Genomic DNA, 19,137 nt, shown 5'->3' on the forward strand with positions numbered 1-19,137 from the left:
CGATAATAAGAGCACAAGCCCAAAAAGCTTCAAACTTCATGAACATTCTTTAGGTCAGGCAAATCGCGAATAGTCTCAATTTTGTACTCCATCTGTACTCCTTCTGCTGAGACGATGTGCCCCAAGAAATGTATCTTAGGCAAGAACAATTCACTCTTTTTCGCATTGTTAACCAATCTATGCTTCCGCAATGCTTGAATGACCTATGATGTCTGTGCTCTGCTTCATTCTTGGAGAAAACTATAATGTCGTCAAAGAAAGTGCCCACAAAAGATCGATAATCTCTAAGAATCCTATCCATCATTCGATTAAATGTCGCTAAGGCATTCGTAAGTCCAAAAGGCATAACCAAATATTCATATAAACCAAAGGTTGTCCGGAAAGTTGTCTTGTAGTGTAACAAACTTCGACACTCCAAGTCAAGATTCTACCGCGACACAACAGAGATTCACTTCAAAACAGTTCACAATTCACACTTGATTCGACACGGCCCGGCGGAGTTCCGTGCCTAGAGATATTGGCCCCAAAGACTGGCGCCCCTTTCCATATTTCTTTTTGTATTAATTTGTGTTCAAAGTACAAGAGAGTGGGAGGGTTCTCAATCTCAGACTCTGCGTCCAGATGCCCTGAGAAGTGAGGGCCCTGCCCACCAATTTATAAGTTACAAGGGATGCCCAAAAAGCATAGCCCCAAAAGCTTCTCACTCAGAAGCTCTTAAAATAAAGCAACTGACTCAAAAACTGTCAAAATCAGCCTGCGTGAATTCAGTCTGCACAAAAAGCAGATTTCCGTACAGCCTGTCCGCTTTTTGCACCACAATTCACGGAGCTGCCGTACAGCTACCACGTGTCACAGCTTCTGAATTTTTCGTTGTTGCTACGTCAGCCTGTCTTCGCATTTTACGGGCCTGCTGCCAGCCAGTTGGGTGTAACCGGGTCTGCTGCCCCACTCTGGGATTGTGTCGGGTCATGCCACGTCACTAGTTTGTGACATACCCCCTCTTGAAAGAATTATAATCGCCCTCGATTACGCCTGCAAAACAAACAAAGGCCATAAACTGTCTTAGCAGACACTGACTGTTAGTACCGACACACTAGGAACAACACATCAGCACATGTACCAATCGACAGTCACATCACAGGACATCACTTGACATCACAGAACATCACATGACAAATCACATTAAAAAATCATTCCAATCTCAGACCATAATTAATCGGCAACGTATTTAGCAATCACATCTAAATCCGGGACCTCACAGATGCCCGATTAACTAATCCTTATTGCAATCATGTCTAAAGAGAAGACCAAAATGCTGCAGTCATTTCGTCTATCAGTTCTTGCACTTAAACAAGTCAAGTACAAATCAGTATCATGTTATCAGGAATTCCAAATCTTAAAAGTCATTACAGCACAATGCTGTCAGCTCACAGTATCCTTGAAACCCAATAGGGACAACAGTGACTATTATCAAAAATCGGGGCAATCTGTTGACAAAGAAGCGGAGTGACTCCCCTCTTCTGCAAGCCCGCTACACCAAATTCCGCCCATGCTAAAATCGGGGTTCTATCAGAGTAGATTATGCTAAACCAAAGGCTTCAAGGTAAAGGTTCACAATCTGAGAAGTATTTGTCAGGTCCTCCTCCTCCATCCACCTCGCATCCAATGCGGGATAGTTCTTGAATTTAACCAAGAACCACCTTATCGCTTTATCTTTTAACTTTCTATCGTTATGTGCCAATATCTGTTCTGGAACGAGTATCTCCTCGCTTTCCTCCACTTTGGATTGTTCATCTGGCTTCCCATCATCGGGCACATCGCCTTTAAAAGGCTTCAAGAGACTCACATGAAAAGCATTGTGAATTCTCCAAGTATCGGGCAGCTTCAGTCTAAAGGAGACATCATTTATCTTTTCGGTTATCTGGAAAGGTCCATAGTATCTCATGCTAACCTTTGAAAAAAGCCGCTCCTTTTCCTTTTTCTTTCTCAGATGTGCCTTCTCAAAACGTAAGAGCACCCAATCATTCTCCGTTAATTTCAAATCACGACGATGTCGATCTGCTGCCTTTTTGTGTCTTTCCTCAGATTTCTCTAAAGCCTCCCGGACCTTGGCAAAAGCTGTGTCAAGTCCCTTGTGTAATGGTCGGCTTTAAAAATCTTATCTTTCGTACTAAAGAAGGGTGGAACCTTCGGAGCAACTTCAATAATCTCAAATGGCACCTTCCCCGTCGAAGAGTGAATCATGTTATTGTAGGCAAATTCCACCAAGGGCAAATACTTTTCCCATTGAGTCTTCTGATCCGATATGTAAAACTTCAATAAATCCAGTACGACTGAATTTGCAATCTCAGATTGCCCATCTGTCTGCGGGTGAAAAGATGACGAGAACTGCAACCGCGTGCCAACGTTCTCCCAAATAGCCTTCCAAAACAAACTCGTTGAATCGGGGGATCTCTGTCAGAGACAATTGTCTCAGGCATGCCATGTAATCTGAATATCTAGGCAATGAACAGTCTCGCTAAGTGATCCGGCTTGACTGTCTTCTTTACTAGAATGAAATGTGCTTGCTTGCTAAATCTGTCAATAACAGTCCAGATCCCATCGTGCCCACTCTCTGTCTTCAGGGGCAGGTGGGAATGGGTAAAGGCTGTAACAATCCTTGTGCTTTATGCCTGTCAAACTTGACCTTCTCGCATACCAAGCATCTGCGTACAAAATCGTCCACGTCCTTCTCGAGTCTCGGCCAAAAGAAGTATCTCTCCACACCTTTCAAGGCCACGGTGACCCGTAAATGATGGACAGTGGCATTCAGTTAAAACCTTTCCCCTCGATGGCTGTGTAACGCACAACATTGTTTTCTTCATCAAGTAGCCATCCCGAATGGAATATCCCACTACTACCTCCCCATTCTGAATTCGACCGAATACATCAGCAAAATCTGGATCTGTGGCATACTGATCGACCATGTCCTCGAAGCTTCTATGGTATATTGCGGAAATAGCCAGAACCAACGGCTTCCGGGACAAAGCATCTGCCACCAAGTCCTTCTGTCCCTGCAAATGGACAATCTAGAAGTGAAACTGTGACAAGATGTTCGCCCACCGCATCTGCTTTTCCAATAGCTGCTTCTGTGACAAGAAGTAGCGTAAACTCTAGTGATATGTAAAGACCTTAAAATCGGCGCCGAGTAGATAATGTCGCCATTGAGTAAGAGCATGGATAACCGCCAAAAGCTCTTTCTCATATATCTGTACTGTCAATTCCGGCCTTGAAAACAATCGGCTCTCATAGGCAATGACATGGCCTTCTTGCATTAAGACCGCACCCAGTCTACGACCACAAGCATCACAATATACTTTGAATGACTTTTGCTAATCCGGCAAAGTCAAAACTGGTCCCGTAGTCAATTTCTCTTTCAATGTCTGAAAGGAAGTCACATATGTGGGTCCCATAAGAAAGGGACTCCTTTCTGTGTCAAGATATGCAAAGAGGAAGCAACCTCTGCAAACTTTCTAATGAACCGCCGGTAGTAAGAACATAAGCCCAAGAAGCTTCTAACTTCATGGACATTCTTCAAATCGGGCCAATCACTTATAGTCTCAATCTTGGCCGGGTCTCAATCTTGGCTGAGACGATGTGTCGCAAAAAGTGTATCTCTTGTAGGAAAAATTCACTCTTCTTTGCATTAATCACCAACTTGTGATTTCGCAATGCCTCAAACACCTGTAGCAGATATTCTCTATGTTCTGCCTCATCCTCGAAGAAGACAATAATGTCATCAAAGAAAGTGCCAACCAAAGATCTGTACTCTCTGAAAATCCTATCCATCATTCGCTTAAAGGTCACTGGAGCATTGGTAAGGCCAAAAGGCATCACCAAAAATTCAAATAAACCGAAGGTCGTCCGAAAAGTTGTCTTATAGACATCTCTTGGCGCAATTCGGATCTGATGATATCCGCTCTTCAAATCGATCCTGCTGAAACAAGACAATCCCTGTAGTCGGTCTAGAATATCATCGATCCTAGGAACCGGAAATTGTTCTTGATGGTGATTTTGTTGAGAGCTCTATAGTCAATGCACATTCTCCAAGATCCATCTTTCTGCAAAACCAACAACACAGGAGAGCAGTAAGGTGAAGTACTCGACTCGATAAGACCCTTTTCCAAGAGCTCTCTCACTTGGTTCATAATCTCTTCATTCTGGGCTTGGCTCACACGGTAAGGTGCCGGTTCGGTGGTGTGCTTCCAGGTATCACATCAATGGTATGATTTTCAGGACGAGCTGGTGGCAACTCACCTGGCAGGTCCTCAGAAAAGCAAGCGGCATGAGTATGGAGAAAATCTTGGCGTTCTTTATCAAGTTCAGACATATTTGTCCTACACTCATCTTTCAAAAAGATCAAGTAAACAAACAGACTGGAATCAATAATTTTGAAACGGCCGAAGCCGATACAATAGGGAGAAACTCGCCCTTAAGTTTCAGTTTGTGACATACGCCCCTCTTGAAAGAAATGTAATCGCCCTTGATTACACTTGCAAAACAGACAGAGGCCATAAATTGTCTTAGTAGACACTGATTGTTAGTACCAACGCACTAGACACAACACATCTAGCACTTTTACAAGACGACAGTCACATCACCGAACATCACTTGACATCACATGATAAATCACATACCAATTCATTCTGTTGCTAAATTGGCTTTATCTGAAAATAACTCTAAATGAATTATTGGATTTATAACTGAGAGGGTTTTCTCGCTTGGAACACCAGGAAAATAATTCTAAATGAATTATTGAAATTTTAAGGGAGAGGGTTTTTCTCATTGGAGACATCCGAGTATAGAGTATCCCTAGTGTGTCATTCAAAGTAATGACAGGAGCACTGTGAAAGGGAATATCTGTAAGGCCACCACAAACGGGTACTTCTGATGCGTCACAACGGATGGGTGACAGGGAGCATCAGTAAGAAGTATCCGACCATCCGGGAACGGACATCTTTGATGCGTCATAGGATGGGTGACATAGAGCATCGTGAAGGGGATTGTATAGTAAGTTTTGTAGGAAAGCACTAGGTGATGGGTATTCCTGATACGTCACAAGGTGGGTGACGGGTTCATCGAAAAGGGGATATCCATAGTCAAGAGGAAATTCGAACTGGAAAAGAGGAATACGCGTAAAGACGCAAGCACAAGATTAAAGATGGGTTCTGAGAAGCTTTTCTTGAAAAGCGGAATATTTTAACGAGTTTTCCGAGAAGAGCAAATGCTTTTCCGCGAGAAATCTATGTCTGCATTGCATTTGTGCATGTGGTTGTATCTAGGGATGCCTGGGAAGTGCTGTGAAAAGCATTGTTTTTAACTTATAAGGTTTTATTGAGTTTTTGGGCAGGTTCAGCCAGCAAAATCTCTCTCCCTATTTCGGGTAGAACAATCCAAAAAAAAAAAGATCCGACGTGATCTCTACGCGGCCAGCCTCTGCTCAGCTATTCCTGCTGTGGCCAGGGAGCTATAAAAGCACCAGATGCCCTCACTCAGAGAAGTAGTTGCCAACGCCAGCAAGGGAAGACTTTGCTGCCAGAAGACGCAAGAGATTGCGAGACTACGAAGCACGGAAGTCGCTTTTCCCGCAAAAGAGCGACAGGGTCTATTGTGGATTCGCCATACGAATTGGTGTCTCGTGTCTGTGTGTGTGTGTGTGTGTGTGTGTGTGTGTGTTTGCAGATACTTCATCGCGAAGGAGAAGCGTGAAGGCTTCGACATACGCTTGGGAATTCCGGGAACGGAATTCGGAAATTGTCTACGGAGTCTCGACTCCGAGTTCAGACGGAAAAAGGATTGAGAGCTCGCCTCTCGGATTTCCCTTACGAGAAGGAAGGACCATCGAGTCAGAGAATTAGAACGGAGGGGTTTTCTCCGGTTCTTGTGCTTGTAAAAAGATTCTCCCTAATAAAGGATTCTCTTTAAGGGGGGGGGACCTTCTGGTCCCTAGTACTCTCTCTCTCTCTCTCTCTCTCTCTCTCTCTATATATATATATATATATATATATATATATATATATATATATGTATGTATATATTATTTTTTTTATTTTTTTTATTTTATTTTTTTTATTTTTTTCTCTCTATATCCTTTGGCTTCAGTAATAATTGATAAATCCTATTTATCCGAATGTATTTTATGTTGCTATGCACTCCCGTTTGTGACAGATTCCAAATCTCAGACCGTAATCATTCGGCAATGTATTTGGTAATCGCATCTAGATCCATTCCGGACCTCATGGATGCTCGATTAATTAATCCTTATTGCAATCATGTCTATAAAGATTTATGAGACCGAAAAGCTGCGGTCATTTCGTCTTTCAGTTCATGCACTCAAACAAGTCAAGTACAAATCAATCATTTTCATTTTCGGGAATTTCAGTTCATGAAGTCATACAGCAGAATACTATCAGCCCATCAGTCTCCCTGAAACCCAAAGGGAGACATCAGTGACTCTAATCCAAATCGAGGTAATCCATTGACAAAGGAGCAGAGTGACTCCCCTCTTGTGCAAACCCGCTGCACTAGATTCACCCATGCTGAAATCGGGGTTCTATCGGAGTAGACTATGCTAAACCGAATGCTTCAAGGTAAAGTTCCAAAATCTGAGGAGTATCTACTAGGTCCTCCTCCTCATCCACTTCGCATCCAATGCAAGATAGTTCTTGAACTTAACCAAGAACCGCCTAATCGCTTTACCTTTAATCAATATGTCCTTGTGTGCCAATATCTGTTCTGGAATGAGTATCTCCTCGCTTTCCTCCACTTCGGGTTGCTCATCTGGCTCCCCATCATCGGACACATCGCCTTTAAAAGGCTTCAATAAACTCGCATGAAAAGCATCGTGAATCTTCCAGGTATCAGGCAGCTTCACTTTAAAGGAGACATCATTTATCTTTACTTTTATCTGGAAAGGGCCATAATACCTCATGCCAAGCTTTGGAGAAAGCCGCTCCTTTCCTTTTCATTTTCTTAGGTGTGCCTCCTCAAAAGATAGAGAGCACCAAATCGTCCTCCTTTGATTTCAAATCGTGACGATGTCGATTTGCTACCTTCTTATGTCTTTCTTGAGATTTCTCTAAAGCCTCCCGGGCCTTGGCAAAAGCAATGTCCAAGCTCTAATACCACTGTAACAAACTTGGACACCCTAAGTCAAGATTCTACCGCAACACAGCAGAGATTCACTTTAAAACAGTTCACAAAAGACGACACGGCCCGGCATAGTCCCGTGCCAAGAGGTATTGGCCCCAAAGACTAGCGCCCCTTTCGGTATTTCTTTTTATATGTGTGCAAAGCACAAGAGTCCGCGGGAACTCACACTCAGACTCTGCGTCCAGAGGCTCTGAGAAGTGAGACCCTTGAGCATATTTATTCTTACAAAGGATGCCCAAAAGCAGAGCCCCAAAAGTTTTCAAACTCAAAAGCAATTGATCTCCAAAAGCTTTAAACTCAAAATCAAAAGTTCCAAAAGCAACCGGTTCCCAAAATCTGCCAAAAGCAGTCAGCACAAATTACGGAAATTCCGTATAGGTGCCACGTCAGCATGTCGATGCAAACTGCGAAAATTTGCCACGTCAGTTGCCTAGCGCGTTCTTTGAAAATCTGCCACATCAGCCTGTCGACTCGTTTTCCGAGATTGCCAGCAGTGTAAATGTGTCCGAGGGCCAGCCACGTCACCAATTTGTGACAGTTCTTTCAAGAAGATCGAGTAAACAAAAAGATTGGATTTCATTAATTTGGCAATGGCCGAAGCCGATACGCACACTTCCATAGCGAAGTAATGTGAACGAAGAGTTTTCGCGTGGGAAAACTCGTCCAATTTACAACGGAACTGTCCCATTGTGTGCACGAGCTTCTAAGACACGCATAGACATGTTCGCTCCGCTCAAAACGATGCGAAATAAAAATTACAGCCTGCTGTGTTTTTCTACAGATTTAGGGTTTCACACCTAAACTGCAAGGTACTGCCAGGGGAGCCTCAAGCCTTGGGTGCTTGTGCAAGACAATTTAGAGAGATTTCTCGCAAGTAATCTCGTCTAATTCAAAGGCAAGTGACCCTACATGTGCTACCCACCAGAGTGATCCGCACGTGTATCGGAGCGCAAAACAGAGAATTACAGCTTGCTGTAGTTTTTTGCAAGTTTCGGGTTTTGGCCAGTTTTGATGCCTACAAGTCCCAGAAGCTTCGGGGAAGCTAGGGAATCACCGAACATGTGTTTTGGTGCATTTTGGAAAAACAGAGAATTCAGCATGCTGTAATTTATTTATTGCCAAGTTTTATGAAGTGCTCTAAAGTGCCTGGAAAGTCACTATTTACTTGGGATTTTGTCCGTGGAGACTTCTACTGTGGTTATGCTGCCAAAATCGACTTAGAGTAGGGGAATTTCAGCCCGATAAATGTGGGCCAGCTTGTAGAAGTTTACAAGTTTTTCTCAAATGTAATAAGAATAAAGAAATACTGATAGGGGCGCCAATCTTTGGGGCCTACACGGTGTCGGTGTCAAATTGGGAGCGCTCTAGCTACCAAGCCATGTTTTGTTTTGAAGTGTTGAATTTCAGTCACAGGCTTATTCGTGAAGTTCCTTTGTGTCATGGAGTTCAAGTAAAGTTTGTCAAATAAGAATTCAGGTGAAAGCTAAGTTCTACCATGTCACAAAGTGATGACGTGGCTGCCCGATTGCTAGGGTTTGGATGACATGAATGCCCGTCTGCAGAAACCCTAAAAACCTGCAAACCCTAATCTGGAAAACCCTAACCCTAAAACCTGCAAACCCTAATTCTGCTGCCAGAAACCCTAAAACTGCAAAAACCCTAACCCTAACCCTAAAGGCAAATGTGCAGACATGATGACGTGGCACCGTACGGCATAATCCCGGAATTTGCGGCACATATTGCGGAACTGCCGTATAGCTACTTTTGCGTGGAGATTTCTCTTGCGGCAGCTTTTGCTAAGCTGGGACTACTTTAATTTATTAAAGTTGAGAATTGCTTTATTTTGGAAGCTCAAGAGAGAGCTTGTGAGAATTTTAAGCTTTTGGGGCTCTGCTTTTGGCATCCCTTGTAAATAAATATGTGGTGTGGACTCCCACTCTGCAGAGTATCTGGGTGCAGAGTCTGAGAGTGAGACCCAACCACTCTTGTATTTTGAACACTGATTAATACAAAAAGAAATACCGAAAGGGGCGCCACTCTTTGGGGCCAATATCTCTAGGCACATTGTCCGCCTGTCCAGTGTAAATCTATTGTGAACTGTGAACTGTTTTGAAGTGGTTATTTGGTGCTATCCCGATTGATTCTTGACTTGGAGTGTCCAAGTCTGTTACATACCGCCCTACAGGCCGGTTTCAGACTCCCCCAAGGCACGTATTTAAAGGCCCCTAGCCAAAAGCAGCTATTACAAAATGTTGGCGCTCCAAAAGCTACCAAAATAGCTTCCCCCAATAACAGGCCAACAGCTACCAAAATAGCTTCGCCCAATAAACGTCAAAACTAGGCCAAAAAGCTATTGCCACGTGGCGCCCATTTTGCAACACAATTTTCAAAACTTCCGTACGGACACCACGTCAACAATGTAGGGACTTGCTACATCAACATGGTTTTACAATCTCTCCCTCCTTCCTAGGTTATGTGCCAAATCATCACTTTTGTGACAACTTCCTAATCCGCACCTCCAAAAGCATCCTGTACCCTGTGTACGCCATTAATTTGCGATTGGACTGTAGTAACGGGATCACCCAGGTTAGAAAAGATCTTGCAAGAGAGAGGAAAAACGCTAGACAGAGAAAATGACAACAAATGATGGAGAGACATTGAAAGAGACCAAGAGAGAGCCCAAAATGCTGGCACTTTGCACTGGTGAGCCGGATGATACAAGAGTGGGCACCCTCCCTCTCCAATATAGGGGAACAATTTAGCTGCCCAACCTCCCGGAAATGCCCCACGTTCCAAACGTAGGGGCCTAAAACTGGGGAAAAATACAAAACATCCATAAGTGGGAAACCAATGGCACAGGGCATGTGGAAAACATGCCCTAGACCTGAACCCCCAAAGAGGCAAACTACATGACACCACCAGCAGTACAGGGTGGGCAAAACAATAGTAAAAATAGGCCGGAAATAAGAAAACTACCTCACATAGGCCGAGTATAGGCACAAAACAGCTCACTCCCGAGTCCCTATGATCATCCCTTGGGAGATACTCGGGCACTAGCAGCTCCACAAGAACTAGTCAAAGAGGTGGAAAGCTCTAACAAACAACAGCTTTTTGGCTCATCACAAATCAGTAAGAGTTTTGGTTTTACCTTAATCCATTCTAGACAGAGAAATCAGCAACTAGATTACTAATGGTTAGAAATAATGTAAATGAAAAACCAGTGTGCAGCCCAAGGAGTCATCTTGTTCTCACTGACGGTTATGTTAAGACCGCCTTCCTAGACCTGCCAGATGGTAGTTTGCCTACAAAACCATAACCTCACAACTATGCTATACAAGAAGTCATCTAGCTCTCTCGACGATTACGTTGAGACTAGTCGTCAAGACCGCCTTCCTAGTCCAGCCAGATGGCACTCTGTTTGCTTCTTTGGCTTCCCTACAAAGCCATAACCTCACAACTATGTTATCTAAAGGCCAGCCATGTCTTGCCACGCCAAAACTACAGCAGAGCTGTTCCTATACTCCTTAGATGCTCTGGCCAAAGTGATAAATGGATGATTGCTTCTAGAATCTAGAGTCGTGTATGGAGCTCTACTGAATCCTATTCCCACATTAAAAACATTACTTTTCACTTACGTACGATAAAAACAAAACTCTCTACAAAATTCTCATACAGCAGCATTGTCAGGTATAATTTGTAGGTAAAGTCTTTCAATCTTCTATAGCAACCGTATGTACCCGCACAAGATTCTGAGCTTCTGAACCTTGCCTTCCTCTAGAAACAACCTGCAACATGCACAAACATTGTGAATATGGATCATGAAGTCATTGATAAGGTTCCTCATTGTTGTTTAAAGGTTACCTTTCTGCCAACAGCAGCATTAACTACAAATTGCAACCCAAGAAGAGGAGTATCACTTAAGGTCATTGCCTTTACATCCTCAACAACCTACAAAAAAGGTGGATCATGTGATTTAGATACAAAGTTATAAGGGCCCCAAGTTTCGAAAGATAATGCTTCAATAGATGGACTTAAAACATCAGAGAAATCTGTGCCAAGTGATAGCAGCATGCACATTAATTAAAGCACGACTCTCTCTCTCTCTCTCTCTCTCTCTCTCTCTCTCTCTCTCTCTGCTGCTGCCCGCGCGCGGTTACATGCACATTAATTAAAGCACGACTCTCTCTCTCTCTCTCTCTCTCTCTCTCTCTCTCTCTCTCTGCTGCCCTCGCTCTGCTGCTGCCCGCGCGCGGTTACACGCAGCCCCCCCTCAGCGCCGCTCTCCCGCATCGCACCCGCACCCCCTGCGCCCCGCTACCCCCCGCCCTCCCTTTCTATCGCCCCCCCCTTCTCTATCGCGCTGCCCCCCCGCTCCCTCCCTCTATCGCGATAGGCCCCCCGCGCCCCTTCTCTCTATCGCGCTGCCAATCGCCTATCGCCTAAACCCTTTACCTTTACATTTTTTACGTTTTACATTTTTAACCCCGTGGAGGATGCCATCCAAAAATGCAAAGAAGAACTGAGCGAGTCCATCTGCAACATCCACCGCCACCTCTTAGGTACTATTAACGGCTTCGACGCACGTGTGGCAGCACAGGAAATCACGATACGTACACTCGAAGATCGCGTGAAGGCCCAAGATGAGAAAATCGCACTACTCAAGAAAGAGCTTGCAGAGGCGCAATCGCAGAATGTCCTCGAAGAGGGAGAACTTCAACCCTCTGTCATTGAAGAGCTTAACATGATCAAGGAACAAGTACGGGCCATCAAAGAAGGTGGGGAGCAACAAAAAGAAATGACGACCTCGTGGGTAGATGTCATCACAAAGACCCAGCAGAAAGCAGAAAAGGCCGAAAAATGGATCGAGATTGTCAAGAAAGGGAAAGGCAAGGAAATAACTCCCACCCCCACACCAACCATCATCAACCTGACACTCGAAGAGGAGCAAAGGAGACGTGTGCGGGCCTTACACGTAAGGGTATGTGGCCTCAGAGACCAAGATAATGTAGACAAAGAGGTGAAAGAACTCATGACCTTGGTGGGGGTCAACGAGCAGACGCATACAAGGGCTTGGAGAGTGGGCACTAAGAAAAGTGGGAGCAACGGAGAAACCTCGAAGGAAAGGGCACTCATTCTCCGCTTCCCCTCCATGGAAGTGAAGAAAGATTTCTTGAAGAAGAGAGCGACTCTAAAGAAGACGGGCATCTTTCTTGGAGATGACCTCACCCTCTCGCAGATTGCTCATATGCAAGAAGTAATGCCGGAAATAAGAGCCGCAAGGGAAAAGGGGAAGATTGCCTTTTACAGGGATGGAAAGGTGGTGATATTGGAGCGACGCCCTGCATGACGGTGCGAGACCTATGGGACCACACTAAACATGGCAACCTGGAATTGTAACGGGTCACTCCGTCTTGATGTAGGGGCCTTTGAGGATAGCTTTATGGGGAGAGAGATCATTTTCTACTCTGAGACGCATCAAGCACCGGGACAATCCATGCCATAGGTGAGCGGATATAGATGGGAGACAGCCTGCAGACAAGAGACCAGATCAGAGCATCGAGGACGGGGCTCAGGGGGAGTGGCAGTTCTATTCAGGAGAAACTGCAACCAATGATATATATAGCACGCAAGGATGAACATGCTAGGTACATGTGGGTGAGGCTCAGGGCAGAGACGAGCAGATACCTCTACATTGCTATTTGTTACTTTCCTCCTAGTACGTCAGTATATGCATCACCTAGAGGACAATCCCCCTTTGTTATTTTGGATAATGACATATGGGAGTTTTCCAAGGATGGGGACATTATCATACTAGGGGATTTCAATGCTAGGACTGCCCACCACCAGACAATATTCTATGATACTTCCGAAGAGATGCTCAGGGAGCTGGACGTCACAGAGATGGGTCTATCCAGACTATCACAAGATGAGGAATACACTGAGTGTCATAAAATCTAATATCTAACTAACCCAAATGATTTTCTCATATTAAATTGATCACTTAATGTGGGAGAATAAACGGGAACAAGTGTTAAGATATAGGTATGTGCTTTTAGATCTATCTCAACACGGGGCCAATGTAAAGGGGCCCAAAAGGGAGATGGTCTATCAAAGAGCAAGGCTAACCAATGGAGCATAAGACCTTAGGGTTAGCTTCATTGAAGACCTCCAATAAATGTGTGTAAAAGTCCTTTTGACCTTAAGTAAGCTAGGGCTGAGCTTGAGGTGGGAACCCGGCCCAAGCTCGAGGTGCTTGTCCTGCTTGAGGTGCTTGTCATGCTTGAGGTGTTTTTCATGCTTGAGGTGCTTGACTGGCTCCATGCTTGAGGTGCTTGACTTGCTGCATGATTAAAGTACTTGAGGTGCCTTGAGAAGCTTGCCTGAGATGCTTGTGGGAACCCCCCCTAGTTCAAGTGCTTTGTCATGCTTGGTGAGTAAGGTGCTTGATCACCTAAAAGTCAAAAGCATTCCTACAAGAGGGGGGGCGAGCCCTTTTCCTAGGGCCTAGAGAGAGAACACCCACTCACACACACAAGGGAAGCCCATCTTGAAGAGGCAGCAAGGACACATGTCAGGCCCCTACCCATGTTACCTTCATGTGTTGCTTGAAGCCTATTGGCTAGGCTTCAAAGGGGTCCAATGATAAATTACATGAATTATCTAATTGTTTTAGCATTTATCAAGTCCTCTCTCTCAAAGGGGAAAGGGGGACACTTGTCCCAAGGCTACCCATGTTGCTTGTAATGGCTCATGCTTGTGATTGGCTAGGCCTGGAGGGGTCCAATGAGCTTCAGGCATGAGCTACAAGGGGGGGTCGACCCAAGCAAGCTAGGGGGGTGCCTAGGGGGTATACTCACCCACACACACTCACAATCACTCTCATTGTATGATATGCAAAGTGCAAGAGCTCCCTCTCCAAGCAAGTAGAGGTTGAGAGCCTACACCAACACTCTTGGCTATGGAGTGCAAATCCAACCAAGAGCCATGCTTCAATGCTTAAGCTTGCCATCTCCTTCTTCTTCATTACTATGCTATTATGTATGCTAGCAACAAGAGTATGATAAGTGAGGAACTAATTCTTTCTCCTACGAAATGTTTCTTCTTCCTCTTCCCTACCCTCATTCCCTGCTAGCTCTCTCCACCTTCGAAGGTGTTTGAGGTCTTGGGACTGAGGCTTGGGATAGTTAAAGCTTTCTTCAAGTTTATGTTATGTTTGTGGTGCATGAAGCCTTCCATCTTCATGGCATCACCTAGGTCACAAGGAACACAAAGACTGTATTGTAACAAGTCTCTCTTTATGGGAGAAATCATAATACAAATGCCTATTGGAGGGGGGACCGGCTCCACATAAATCCGGTCCTCAATTGTTGTCATGTTCTCTAAACTCTCTCTCTTGCAAAAGTATTGTCTATGCCAAGTTAACTAATTGCTATGATTATGTTGCTATCTTCAATTATGTATACCTGCTATGCTCACAAAATCATTTCTTGAAAGTACTCTCATTAAATTCCGCTATTCTCAAATTGAATAGGCAAATTCCATTACACTGAGTATGGTAGATACTTGATAGATATGGGAACCGCACACAGATTGGCCATTGTGAATGGCCTACAAAGATTTTCAACAGCTGGAGGTTTTACTTGCTTTCCACACCGACATGGTGCGAGCACAGTGGATTATGTTATGGCCCAGCTAGGTCTGATCCCATTCTTTCAGGATTTCATGGTGGGCACTAGGCCAGTTGGAATAGCAGTTGATCATGCTATCATGTCTTTCACCCTGACCTTTCAGTTCAGCACAGCTCCATTAGGTGGGGTCCCCATACACACTCGGTATACCTTCATGAGGGAGACGGATTCTATGTATATGGATGAGATATACAGGAAGCTATGCACCCAGGAGCTGGGACGGCCACTAGATGAACTCACTCAAATTTTGACAGAGACGCTCCATGATGCAGCATCAGAGGCATACCCCCACAGCCAGCCCACACGGAGACGATCTGGGAACATACCCCAGAATAGTTGGTATGATGAGGAGTGCAAAGAGACGAGGATCAAACTACAGAGGGAAGTGCTCACGGGTATTACCACACAAAAAGAAAAGGGCCTATCTATCTCAGCTAGAGCGGGATCTATATCAGCTATTTATAAGTCAGGACTCAGGCGAAGCATGGAGGCTATTCCACGAGCATTCACCACCACCCGCGGTCACCTCCACTGAGACATGGGGGGAATATGCCACATCTCTCTACACAGCATCAGGGCAACCACCTCTGCTTGACCCACTAGAGACATGCCTAGAGACATGTTCTTTCTTTACTGCGGAGAGGGTAAGGAAAGCCATTGACAGGATGAAGACAAGGAGAGCGCATGATCATGATGGTCTGGTAGCAGAGCACTTCATCCATGCCAGGGATATGCTTGCAGAGCTCCTGGCTATGATGTTTAATCGAGCCATGTATGAAGGCTTCCCGGAGACCTGGAGTATGTCTACGATTGTGCCTATTTTCAAGTTAAAAGATCCCATGATTCTCGCAAATTATCGCACCATCATGGTTGGCCACACATTAGCTAGGTTGTATGCATCCGTCCTTGAGCAGGAGCTGAGTAGATGGGCAGAGCGAGAGGGAATAAGAGCACCAGGGCAAGCAGGTTTCAGAAGAGGTTTCTCCACTCTTGACCAGATTCTGATACTCAGAGCTATTATTGAGGAGGGTAGACACCATGGCAAGAGAATCTATTGTAGCTTTGTGGATTTCCGCAAAGATTTTGACACAGTGCCGAGAGCCAGACTTATACACAGACTACAGGACATGGGTGTGCCTATAGAGCTGATATGGGATATTCTGGCTCTATACAGGACAGTGATGGGACGGGTACGCACCACTGAGGGAATGTCTGACATGGTCCACTCCACTATCGGAGTAAAGCAAGGATGCCCACTATCCCCGACTCTTTTTGGGATGTATGTGGATGAGTTTTCAGACTATGTAGAGCGGCAGGGAGACAAGGGGGCTCAGCTAGCAGGGACATGGATTCCACTGTTACTAAATGCTAATGATATTGTGCTGATTTCAGACTCCCCAGAGGGGATGTAGCGTCATTTGGATGCTCTGCATACATTTGCTCGTGACAGTGGATTGTCAGTCAATCTGGGAAAAACCAAGGTTATGGTGTTCAACACCACACCACAGTAGGTCAGGAGGTCGGCACCCACATTTATGTATGGCCAGGAGACTGTGAAGTACACAGATGCATATACCTATCTTGGGGTAGTATTCAGTGGACCGGTGTTTTCACTAAGGAGAGCATCAGAGACTAGACTGACGAGAGCATATGCAGCTTTGGGAGGACTGGAGAGGATGTGTTCGCAGGTTCACTTTCAGGAACCGCGAACAAAGCTATGGTTCTTTGACACTCTAGTGACTCCAGCTATGCTCTATGGAGTTCAGGTATGGGGACCCTCAGTAGACCACCATGGGAGATCTGGTAATACAGATGGATGGAGATGTATGGAGAGGCCTCTCGTCTCTATGATCGCTCGGATGATTCGGGCTAAGGCCTCAGTACCACATGAGATTATCCGAGCCGAGCTAGCCCCCCCCCCCCCCTCGTGGTGGAGGCACTGACGAGATCGGTGTCCTTTATGCACGGATCGGTTTATGGGATCTCCCTGGAGAGATACGCTCGGCTTGCCCTGGAGTCATCTCGACAACTAGCTCTACAAGGCGATACAACATGTTGGTATGGACAGATGGCATCATGGTTCCAGTCGCATGGTCTCAATATGGATAGATTACCTCCGCTTCAATACTCCTTGGATGCACCCTCCTTGTCTCTCACACGGACAGAGATCACCAAGCTCATACGTCTGGATCTGATTCAACTAAATACCAGGAGCACATGGATACAACCGACACAGGAGTTGGGCACGAAGATGGCCTTCTACAGAGAGCATCTTCTCCAACTCACGGAGGACGGATTTGTGACTAGGCCACCATACATGGATACACACTTATCTCATGGAATAAGATGCGCTATTGGACAAATACACACATCCTCACATCAGCTCCAAATCGAGACCGTCCGATTCCGAGGGGTGCCGGCAGGAGCCAGGATATGTCACCTATGTAACTTAGAGCCAGAGATAGAACTGCACTACACATGCCACTGCCCAGCATACTATGAGATACGCGGACGCTTCCACTGCTTGTTTAGAGAAGGGTTCAGACCTTTTTCTAGAGTCATGAGATACAAGGATCAGAAGTGTCTCGGATTGTTCCTGCTCGGCTGCGCAGACTTAGGGAGAGCTTGCTGAGGAAATCAGGGGAAAGACAGTCTCAGAGACGAATCACAGAGTTCTTTACACCAGACAGAGGAGAGCAAACGGAGCAATCATTACAGCCTAATCATACTAGAGGTACACTGCTTGACAGAGCCACTGAACTTGGCAGATCCAGACGTCCACGACCTCGAGGGGTCTCCCACTACCGACTAAGGTTGCAACAGAAGGTACAGATCACTCTAGCTCGACATGCAAGATGCCCAACCAGAGTTCTGACCATGGAGGAAGTCGATGAGATCCGACAGCGACCGATGAGAGATTTCATCTGAACCCACAAACCCCCCCTCCCCCCCCCCACCTTATTCCCTTTCTCCTTAGTGCCTTAGTGTTTTAGTGTTGGTTCTTTGTAACTTGGTAACTTTGTAACCTGGTAATTTTCGTACTCAGACATGGTATCAGATTCACCAATTGTAACTTTTTGGTCTCATAGGTCATTTTGGCCTTTTGAAGACGTTAATATAACATTTCATTTCATATATAAGGTGAGAAGAACATGAGCACTTTTTTGGGTGGTGGTTTTTTTTTGTTGTTTCTCTTTTTCAGTAATTCAGAGAGGCTCGATGAAATAACACAACTACTGGGTGTACCAGGCTTTAGCCAGCATCTTGCTCTTGTGAGAGGTCTTGAAGAAACCAAAGAGCACTTTGTGCATCTGCCACATTCCGCTCATGTTCTAAAAGCTCAATAATGATGCACTCATCACGTCTGGGATCAGCATACACTTCCTATGTCATAGAAAAAGTTGAACACCATGTGAGTTTAATGTTCACAAAACACCAGAATATAAAGCAGACTAGCATTTCAGACTGAAATAGTCTTGACCTGGTTGTCTGGAACATCGCGAATGGAACTCACATCCTTGCAAGGAGAATCAGAGAAGTCAGCCCAACTTGTAAAAACTGAGATGCATGCATTTACTGACTATAACATCTGTTTGATTTCCCCTTTAGGATTGAAATTACGCACCTAACAACTCACCTGTGGGCTTGGGTGTGCCCACATTGGGCTCTCTCTCTCTCTCTCTCTCTCTCTCTCTCACACATATTCTAAAATTGATGCATACCAATAGAAGCATTCACGTACACTAACACATGCGTGCGCATGTAAATGCAAACCACGCAGACAAACATGCAAACGCGCGCGCGCGCGCGCACACCAAGCTAAGCTTCTTGCATATAAAGTACGCAACATTTAGCACACAACATATACCCTTTTTTATTCCCCAGCCCCACACACACACACACATTTGTCAGCGGCTAAGGTACCTGCAATCTGTGTGGAAAAGAACAGGAGATGGCTCCGCCAAAGAGGGGGCGAGGAGATGTATCCGTCATTCTTTTTTCCCGACGAAGAGATACACTGGTAGCTTAGGCGTGCTGCAGCGTAGCATGAAGGTGAGCAAGCGAGAGCAGCTATAAACGAGAGAGCACACTTAGCGTAGAATAAACGACCAGTATTTGTGGAAATTCCCAAAATACCGCTGAAATTTTAAAAATTCCCAAAATAATGATTTGGATCCCAGGAAAACATAAGGTGATAGACTCTCCAGTTTCACATGGTTTCTTCATAGACTCTCCAGTTTCATATGGTTTCTTGGGG

At 45.1% G+C, this 19,137-nt stretch overlaps 1 pseudogene across 1 annotated transcript in view; it reads right to left on the reverse strand.

The window, feature by feature from the left end:
• Positions 1-18,932, reverse strand: part of LOC147462059 (uncharacterized) — a 70,918-nt pseudogene extending 51,986 nt beyond the window's left edge. The window contains exons 1-5 of the transcript XR_015187667.1: positions 18,804-18,932; positions 18,361-18,396; positions 18,126-18,263; positions 11,053-11,139; positions 10,929-10,976 (exon numbers count right to left, since the gene is read on the reverse strand). The product of XR_015187667.1 is annotated as an uncharacterized LOC147462059 (transcript). The remainder of the gene's footprint in view (positions 1-10,928; positions 10,977-11,052; positions 11,140-18,125; positions 18,264-18,360; positions 18,397-18,803) is intronic.
• Positions 18,933-19,137: the final 205 nt, after the last annotated feature.

This window comes from Adiantum capillus-veneris, chromosome 3 (assembly GCF_014529385.1).
Source record: "Adiantum capillus-veneris isolate H3 chromosome 3, ASM1452938v2, whole genome shotgun sequence".
Taxonomy (NCBI): Eukaryota; Viridiplantae; Streptophyta; class Polypodiopsida; order Polypodiales; family Pteridaceae; genus Adiantum; species Adiantum capillus-veneris.